Source organism: Rousettus aegyptiacus, unplaced genomic scaffold (genome assembly GCF_014176215.1).
Source record: "Rousettus aegyptiacus isolate mRouAeg1 unplaced genomic scaffold, mRouAeg1.p scaffold_m13_p_5, whole genome shotgun sequence".
Taxonomy (NCBI): domain Eukaryota; kingdom Metazoa; phylum Chordata; class Mammalia; order Chiroptera; family Pteropodidae; genus Rousettus; species Rousettus aegyptiacus.
Window position 1 is genome coordinate 42,059,543 of NW_023416308.1, and position 10,171 is coordinate 42,069,713.

General features: G+C 43.8%; 1 pseudogene; it reads right to left on the minus strand.

Annotated features, from left to right (window-relative positions):
- Positions 1–5,963: 5,963 nt before the first annotated feature.
- On the minus strand, positions 5,964–6,082 carry LOC118603557 (annotated as a pseudogene).
- Between the last annotated feature and the right edge of the window lie 4,089 nt (positions 6,083–10,171).

Below are 10,171 nucleotides of genomic sequence, written 5' to 3' on the forward strand. Positions count from 1 at the left end.
AAATGTTGAAGAGGTCAATTGGGAGCAAAAGGAAACTTCATTCTTTTCCTTCTTTTCCTCCTCCTTTCTTCTTTTCTTCCTCCCTTCCTTTCATAAATATTGATAAAGTTCCAACACTGGTTGACAATATTATAAGATTTGGTACTTGTATTAGTTTCCTAAGGCTGTCATAACAAAATACCTACCACAAACTGGGTATTTATTCTCTAGTTGTGGAGGCTAGAAGTCCAAAATCCAGGTGTTGGCAGGGCCATGCTCTTTCTGAGACTCCAGGTGGAATCCTTCCTTGCCTCTTCTAGCTTCTGGTGGTGGCCGGCAATCCTTGGTGTTCCTTGCCTTGCAGTTGTGTCACTCTTATCTCTGCCTCTGTCATCACATACTGTTCTCCCTGTGTGTCTGTGCATCTTCACACTGTCTTCCCTCTGTGCATGTCTGTGTTCAAATTTCTTCTTATGAGGACAGCAGGCAGAGTGGCTTAGGAGCCCACTCTGCTCCTGCGGGACCTCATCTTAATTAATGACATCAGCAATGACCCTGGTTACAAATATGGCCACATTCTGAGGTATTGGGGGTTGGAACTTCAACATATCTTTTTGAGGGACACAAGTCAATCTGTGAAAGTTTTCAAAGGTGAACTTGACTTACTTCTGCTTCTAGTTAGGGCGAGAGAATGAGAACGTAGATTGACAATGGCCACACAAATGATAATTACTGGTAATTACTAAAACAGGGTGATTGGGGAGCACATGGAAGAAGAATCACTTTTAATTAGGGGAATGCTAGCTGCTGTAACAAACAAGCAAATTCATACTAGGATTTATTTTTTGCACACATAATAGCTCGACATGTCTGTGGGCAGCTTTTCTACGTGGTGATTCAGGGAATTTGGCTTCTTCTATCCTGTGACTCTGCAATTCTCTAGGGTCTTGTCTTCTGCCTTTGGACATGGTGGGAAGGAGGAAGTCTAGAAAAAGGCACATTTGGGGAAATAATAATAATAACAACAGCAATATTTATGTAGTACTTTATAGATTAATCTGGGTACCAGTTCTTTATTACATTAATTCATTTCATTTGTACAGCAATTCTATGATTTGGATACTGTCATTATTCCTACTTTATAGATAAGTATAAATGTCATAAATGACTTGCCCAATTGGTTGAGAGTAGATTATAGCAATGTTAGGGGTAAGGAGTTAAGAGGGCCCAGGAGAGAGATAAGTAAAAAGATGTAGAGCTGTGGTGAAAGCAGAGGCTAAATCATGAAGGGCATCATAGGCCATTCAAGGACATTTAGATTTGAAACTGGTGTCAAAGGGAAGCCATAGAAAGGCCTACATGGCCAGGTTTGCCACCATATTTCTCTAGTGTGTGGCTGTAGAGAATTAGTTGAGAGCGATGAGGCTCAAGGTGGGAAGACGTATCAGTTAGAAGGCTTCAAGTCATAGAGAACCCAGATGAAACTGTTCAGACAGTAAGGAAAACCCTCATCTCGCACGGAGAGAAGCACTACAGCAGGGAGTGTCCAGCCTTGGTTAATTCGGCAGCTGTGCGATGCCATCGATGACCCAAGTTCTCTCCATCTTTCCACTCTGTGGTCCTCAGCATGTTGACCATGATCCCATGGTGCAAGATGGCTTTCCATACAGACAGGACAGCCTCTGCTGGAAGAAGAGGCCATGTCTCTTCCTGTGTATCTCTCTTTATCAGCAAAGAAAATTTTCTTTGAAGCCCCCTCGCAGATTTCCTTTTATTTTTCATTGGCCAGATTTGAGTCTGATGCCCCTTTCTAAATAAATCACTAACAAGCGGAATGAGTCTTACCATGATTGGCTTTGATTAATCCAGACAGTGTCTGTCTGCAGAAGATCATGTAGATAATTTTGCAGGAATTCAGACTAGAAATGCTGGTAGCCTGGATTAAGAGATCAAGAGCAAGGCAATAGGGAGAAAGAGAAGTGAGCAGATTCAAAACTATTAAGGAGATAGCATAACCAGAATTTGGTGATTAATTAGGTAAGGAGGTAAAAGAGAGGAAAAATCAAGGGTAGCCAGGTATTAGTTTGGGCAAGTGGAAAGGAAACCCAGGCAGGGGTTTTTCTCTTCCCTCTTCCTTTATGGACTCGACAAACATTAATAATCATATTTTGAGCCAGGCACTTCCACCTGGGAGATGAGTATTTATAGATGAGGAAGTCGAGATTTTGTAAAATGAAACAACTTATCCAGAGTCACATGGCTGGTGAGAAAGTGATGGGCCTGAATTTGAATCCATGTCTTTCTGTCCACCTCCAAAGCTCATTTTCTTGCCACAGTCCCATCCTGCCTCTGCTGAATGGGCATAAATCACAATGCTCACTTCATAAAGAAAAAGAGAGATAAGTAAATATATCAAATGATGGAATGCGATTAATGCCAAAAAGAATAGAAGAAATCGATGTTTTTGAACACCCACTATGTGTCAAACACCATAGTGAACATATTAAATGGGTTATCTCATTTAATTTTCATGACAACCCTAGGAGGTAGTTTTACTATTCCCTCTTCACAGATAATAAACCTTTTTGGACAGAATAATAATAATGACAGCTACTAATCAAGCACCTGCTTTATGTGTAAGTTACAATCACCCAATGAAATATGTGCCCACACAGTTTGAGGGTCTAAGAAATGCTCCCAGGGACACACAGCTAGAGTCTAACTTGGATCTCTTCAGTCCCCAACATGATGGCCAATCTCCTGGCACACCAGTCCTCCAGGGCCCACCTCCAGCTCTCTCTAGCCTGGCTACTTACTGTCCCTGCTTTGTAGTTTTTTTTCAAGCAACACCCAACCATTTGTAGTTCTTCAGGGCTGAGATTGGAATGAGGCAAGTGAGGTACCTAAGGTGCAAAATTTAAGAAGTGCATGTATGTATGTCTCCTACATAGGACTCAGCCCCTTGTTTTTCATGTAGTTGTCACTCAATAAATGCTCCCAATTTTTGTTATTCAGAAGGGAGGATGGTTCTCTTTTCACTGGGATAGCATTTTAGCCTTCTTTGATGAAAATTGAACCAAGCTGTGGGAGCGGATCCCTAGCTGGTGTCAGGAAGCCTTGGCCTTGGGTCTGCTCCAGTTTTCATCTCATATGCACCCAACATGTCAGGAAGGGAAGCAATGGTGGCCTCAGACCACAGACCCAATGCCATCCCATGGCCTGGCAGCACAGATGCACCTATCACCGTGTGAGACTTATATTTTGGAACTTCAGAGATTACTCACCATTCATTTATTCAGAAATATTTATTGAGAGCCAATTATGTGCCAGGCACTATTTCAGGCACTGGGGATATGGTGGTGAAGGAGACAGGCCAGAACATCTCCCCTCCTGAAGCTCACATTCTAGGGCAATCAAGATCTTTTCCATCAGTGACATCTTAATGATAAGCATACCTCATGTTTTTATAGTGTTTCATAATTTACGAAGCATGCTGATGCTCATTAGCTCATTTGATCCTCTCTAAAACCTTGTGCAGTGAGAATTACTATTATCATATTCCATAAATTTTCACACTGACATTTTTTCTCATTTTAACATCTCTGACATCAGGATGGGTCTTAGTACTGATGGCATGTCATAGTTTAATTGGTATCCTTTATTTTATTTCTTAGTGGCAAATAAGAGAATGGTAGGTCTTGCAATCAATGGTATCTTAGATTTAATAAAATACAGAATTATCCTTGCTTTGCAGATAATGAGACTGAAGTTCAGAGAGATTGGCTTTTCAAGGTCACATGGCTATGTTGTTGTCTACACAGGCTGGAGGAGCCCTGGAAAAAGTTAGGATAATGTGAAAGCCATAGTACCCCTGGCCAGAGCATTGTCCCTGCTCTCAGGGGATTTTATTTCTAAGCACATGACAGCTTGCTGCTCTCATTTTTCAACAAGGAAAGAAAGCTCTGCCCAGTCCCAGGATGAGCTTCAAAGGGAGCCTGTCCCCTCTTGGCTCCAACCCACCAGGGGAGCAGTGGGAATGTGGCTAAGACCAAAGTTAACCCATCTGGGATCAAAAGAGCCCCCATCTCTCCAGAGCACCTGCGGGGTTTCAGTGAGCTCCCTCTCTGTCTTCTGAGTGATCAGCTGACAAAACGCATCTGGACAAGGAGGAAGCCTCTGTGATCAGTTGTCATCTTCCCTAAATACCCCTGATGTATTTTCTCTCTTTATTATTCACGAGGTGTCAACAGTCTATGGTGATCTACAATCTGGCACACTCATTTTCCCTGTGGCTAGAAGGCAGTCATGCTGCTAAGAGGCAGGGAAAAGCAGGTCTTTAGCATCCTGTCTAAAGACCAAGAGGGGGAAAATGAGAGAAAGGAGAAGAAGGCTGCTAGAGGGATAAGTGGGAACTGGCAGTTGCTGTTGCCTTATCTTTACCCTGTATCTAATCCCAAAGCTGAGTCCCATATCCAAAGCCAGGTGTGGGGCGACCCCAGTGAGCACAACATAACCATGGCTCTTCTTCAGCACCTTGTCCCACCTGCCCCACTCCCCCCGCCCTATCCCTTCTTCAATACTTGCTCACTCACTGCCTTAATCAATCTCTTTTCCTCTTACCTGGAACTCTCCACCAGGTTAGCAGCAACACATGAGAGGATTTGCTATTCTCCCCTTGGATTTTCCATAGATGATATAGGACCCCACGAGGTCACCTTATCTATATGCATTCCTCCACTTCCACCATATCAATATCCCTTCATCAGCTCTAGAGATCCTTCAGAAGAATTCCCAACTCTCTAGTCCAATATTAAACTTCCGTTATAATCTTCCCATCCATATTCCCACATATAATGGGCATATCTTTTAAATATACTCCAGTAGAACATATTTTCTAACTAGACAAGAAGCATGCTATAAAAAATCCTACCTTGGTATCCTATCCATGCTTCTGCTAATAATGCCCTCCCCCTCTCTGTGTCCTTCAGAGTTTAACTCAAGTCCCACTTGCTCTAGGAATACCCTGCCTGGGCCCAGCCTCTAGCTGGTCCTGCTTACTTGTCAAGAAACCACACCTCGCACCTTTAGCTGGACTATTGGACCCTCACTTGATGGTAAACCACACCTTGCACCCAGGGCCAGAGCGAATCAGTGAATGAAGTGGGCTGTTCCAAAGGAACCCAGGAGAGAACCCCTGCATCCTTTTTGCAGGTCCCGACGAAAAGCAATTGTTCCTGTTCTGGTGACTTTGGTTATGCGTCTGGATTCTGGTTCTGACAATGAACTTAGAGAGCCCTTTTCAGTGTGCTCATGAATCCCCCATTACAAGATTCAGTTCAATCCCTAAACCTGTCTTCCAATATTGTCTTTGAACTCATCCTGGACCAGAACTGGAGATAGCTATGTCCTATGGTATCTACTTGACCACCAGTCTAAGTCTCAAATGTCATTGTCTTTAGCTGAATCACAGTACCAGCACCTAGGCTACCCAAGGGCAGGCAAGTACTGGCTCCCAGCCCCTTTCTTTCTTCTGCATCCTGTTCTTGGGACTCACTCTGCTGTGCTATATCCTGACAGCTCACAAAGCTTTCTGACTCCTGCCGTCAACAGGGCTTTCTTATTTAAGTGATGAGTACAAGAAGAAATGTTATCTTTGTATATACATGTCCTGTTCCCTGAACTTCCTTATATGCTCCTTGAGATCAGAGACCTTCTCATACATCTCATTTGTAGTGGATACAATGAATGCTTACTGACAACATAAATGTTGAAATATTCATAAAGTCTTTGCTGATATCTCACCCAAACTTTCTGTTACAATGATTCACTCCAGTCTCCACTTTCAGCTTCCATCTGTCCTTTCCTTTCTTAGAGATTCTTCCTTTCATTTCAGTCATTTACGATTAAATCTTGGTGGGTTAGATGGAAACTTTTCTAGGGCAGGAACTGTGGTTTGTATGTATGTTTTTTTTTTTTTTTTTTAATGTCTACAGTACCTGGTATTCCTAGGTGGTCTCCCATCCAAGTACTAACCAGGCCAAACCCTGCTTAGCTTCTGAGAACAGACAAGATTGGGCACATTCAGGGTGGCATGGCCATAGACAGCTTGTACATGTCTTTTCCCCACTATCTAGCACAGTAACTGTCATATAGTAAATAACCAGAAAATAGCTGAATGGAATTGTGAAATTGAGCTCAATAAACATGTCTTGAGGCCCTAATGTATACAAAGCACTGTGCTAGGTATCTTAGGTTCCAGAAATAAAATAAAACCAAACAGGATATCTGACCTTCAGGAAACTGGGCCAGGCAAAGGCAATAAAAGTTCCTAATTAATTGCAAGTGGGCACCATGCAGATTGAAGTTTGCTTCTAGATAAGGTGAGATAAAGAAGGTAGTCTCAGAAGAACATGGGATTTCTTAATAATTATTGACATGAACAGAATTCTCCATGAGCACATAAATGCAATTTTTGGAAAACACAAACCCTTTGCTTTTATCCTAGTGGAGCTCAAGGTCTTCCTCTAGGAAGTGTGACTGGTAGGGCAGGGTCAAGGAAAGGCTAAGAGCCATAAGCCTTGGAGGATTCTAGCCCTGCTGGCTCCAGAAGGTGAAAACTCCTAGCTTTTTTTCCCTCAGGTAAAGCTTGAGGGTTCTGATGGGAGAAGACAGCCTGCCAGTGGCTGGCTGAGTAGCAGCAGGCAGTCTTGTCAGCCATTACCCTGCTGGAGTAATCCTCGAACCCGTGCACCATCCCATTTGAACTGCCTGAGACCGTAGGAGATAGTCAAATGCTTTTGGCTAATATCATATGCACGCATAATTAGATGGCAGCAATTACCATCTGGGTTCCTAGCACTTGTTCCAATATCCAGGCCTTGGGCAAGGAGCTGGTAGGAGCAAGGAAGGGAGGCCTCCCCCAGCCCTGCCCATCTTCTGTCAGCTTCCCAGAGAGCAGATTGGAAGCCTGGAGCCTGGAAGCACAGCCCTGTGGAAGGCCAACAACGCTCAATGAAGAGTGACAACAGGCAGGTGGCAGAGGGAATCGAGCGGTGGTGGTGTCTCTGCCAGCTCATGGGTTGGCATGGCATCGCAGGCTGGGTGGATTGCCATGGGCATAGGGGATGAAGGCTCGTGGGCAGCCCTTGTTTCAGTGAGGAAGCCAAGAGTAGGTTTGAGGGTTCTCAGAGCAGTGACGGGGCTGATGAGATGCCATCTGCCCCGCCCCTGGCACCGAGTTCTTCTACTCCTGACTGTTGGAGCTCCCTGCGGGTGCCAATGACACAGGCATATGCTTGGTTGGGCCTGGCTGACATTTTCCTGAGGCTGGTGCTCAGACTTCCTGGCTTGGAAGGGGAGGTGAAGATGGGGGGAGTCAAGGGAGCCTGGAGGGAGAGTCTTCTGGTGCAAAAGAAACTAAAGAGTATGGACAAGCATGAAACCAAGCCGCAGACATTTCACTATTTCGTATCCGTTGGCTTAGGGAGGGTCCTAGCACAGTCCCATGTGGCACTTGCTACTCGCTGTGTACACATTTAATCAACCAGTCAATTCAAGTGGACATCCAGCAGTTTCTGCCTAGATGAGGTAAGACAATGAGTAGTGGATAGGTCATTCCTGGGCTTCGGAGGAGGCAGGGCTGGGTTAGAGTCCAGCTATGCATTTTACAGCTGAATGACTCAGGTTGAGCTACTTGGCCAGTCTGTTACTTTACTAGCAAAACAGAGTTGTGAGGACCGAAGGGTTGCCTGGCACATAGACATATTAGGAAAATGTTAGCCCAATTTTTCCTTTCCTTCAAGGTAGGGATGGGCCTGTGAGGGAGTCTATACATTCTGTTCTTTACTAATTGGCAACAGGGTAAAGTAGAAAAAAAAGAAAAAAGAAAAAATGTCATATATTCTAGGGGCCTCTAGGTTGAGTTGTTTGGCATCAGAAGACTGTGTGTGGTCGGTCCATTTTGGCCAAAGAAACTCCCAGCACTTCCAGTGCCCTGTTCTCAGCTACTTTCCCCATGACTGACCTGGGCTCCCACTTGTGCTGTCCCATAGCTCCACAGATGCTTTTCTGTCATGGCATTCAGCACTTGGTCATTGTTTGTGTTGTGCTTTTGTTAAATTCTCAATGTCTTGCACGATTCCTGGAGAATGGTCAGATTTTGAGAATGTTTTTTGAGTAGACTAACTCAGTTGATTTCATGTTAGCCCATGCTGGGCTGTCGGAAGCAGACTGAAGGAAAATGGGAAGAGCCAAGATGAAGATGGGAGGGAATGAGAAGACTTATGGAGTCCAACACATTACAGTAGAAAGAGCACGGATTTTGGACTCAACGGGATCAAATGCTTGCTCTGACAAAATTGTTGTGTGATCTTGGGGAGTTTCTGTATCACCAGATGAGTATAATATGTACTTTACAGGGTTATTTTGAAGATAAAAAAACAAATTCTGCAAAATTTACACATAGTAGGTGCTCAGTAAAATGGTGGCTACAATGATTATACTTTAAGGTATGAGCTGGGACCTCTTGATCCCTAGAGATCTATTAATCTTGACTAGAACCTTAATTCTGTGGCCTGGGATATGAACCTGTGATTTCCTGAGCACCTTCACTTATTTTTTTCATGCTTTTGATATTCTCCTCCCAGGCCTGTCTGTTTCTTCTCCTTTGCTGGTTTCCATATACCATCTAATCACTTCCAATATTTGCTGAGCTTTTGTAGACTTGTAGAAAATCAGAGGAGGCAGAAACTAGAAATGGTTAAGTTTACTTGGTGAGACACAACCTTTGGCCATCTTGCCTCTATCCCCCTATCTTTTCATTCTTTTCTTTCTCAGACTATCAATTCTTGCCTCATGTAGAATAGTTCTGTTCACTTCCAGATCTCTTGAGGGACTTATCTCCTTCCCAAGGAGAATTCTGGAGAATGAAGAGCTCCTGATCTGGTTGGCTCCTGGTGAGGGCTACTTGATTCCATTCATAGGTTCTAAGAAGACTTGAGATGACTTTAGGCTTTATTCGAGGTTGGTGTCTATAGCTACAGTAAGCTGGGATGGGAAACAGCAGTAGGGTGAGATTAAGAGTTGTTAGCATAGGAAGTCAGGTAGGTGTTCTAATTATGGATATAAATGTTCATTTGGTCAGTGTAGGGACCCTGCCGGCAAATAAGAATTCTAAAGAATTGCATCCAGACCCCTGCACTAGGCAAGGAGTTGGCAAGAGCTAGTCAGGGGTGAATTAGGACTTGTGCCAAGCATGGCATGTTTTTATTGCCATTGAGAATTAGAGTGATGAGCAGGAAACCTAGGCTGAAGACCAAATCTTCAAGTGGCCTAGGCCCATTTAAACTAAGAAAGCAGATCTTTTGAATGTATGTGTTTCTTGCCCATGAATGAGACAATGGGGCTGCATTCTGTTATGCTCATGATCCTGAGGCATGCAGGTCATTTGAGTAGATATGCTCCCTTCTGGAGATATTTTCTGGATATGCCCTGCCTTAATTACCCCCTCAAGAGGTGGCTTCTGAACCTAGAACCTAGAAATCAGAAGGCAGGTAGGTTGGAGGATAAATACCACCTCACTTAATAGAATATGGACCTCCAGGATCCTGAACAGTGGCTGGAGAACAGTGACCTCCAGCAAAGAAGCCAAGCAGAATACATTCTGGTGGGGAAGCAACCACGTGAGAGCTTTGAGTTGAACATGAGCCAACTGTAGGTGTAAATGTGTAAATTTCACATAATTTGATCTGTTTTGCTTTACTCTGTGTTTCTTCCCTTTTGTTTCTCCTAACCTTTGGTAAGGTTTTATTTAATTATTCCAACTTGACCTCAGCTAAAATGTAGAGAGTAAATAAAATGTTCCTAATATACCTGGGATCACAAGGTAAACTAGGGAACATCCTGAACCTGGGGACTTCATCATCCCCAAAAGGTTTAGTGACCCAGGGCACCGTGAGAGCCAGTTTCCTTTCGCCCTAGGAGTTCTCCTCATTGCAAATTGGGAGGATCAAAAGAGTTTTACTTTGCTAAGGAAGATGGACATTTTTTGATATTTGGCAGTGGTGAGGCTGTGATTCAGAGTGTACAGGCTTCTTGAGCACAATATTTATTGTGTCTGCAGCAGCTCAACCTAATTCAGACCTACCCTTTGTGGATTGAGGCTCTGAAATCTCTCTGTGCTCTGACGAGATTC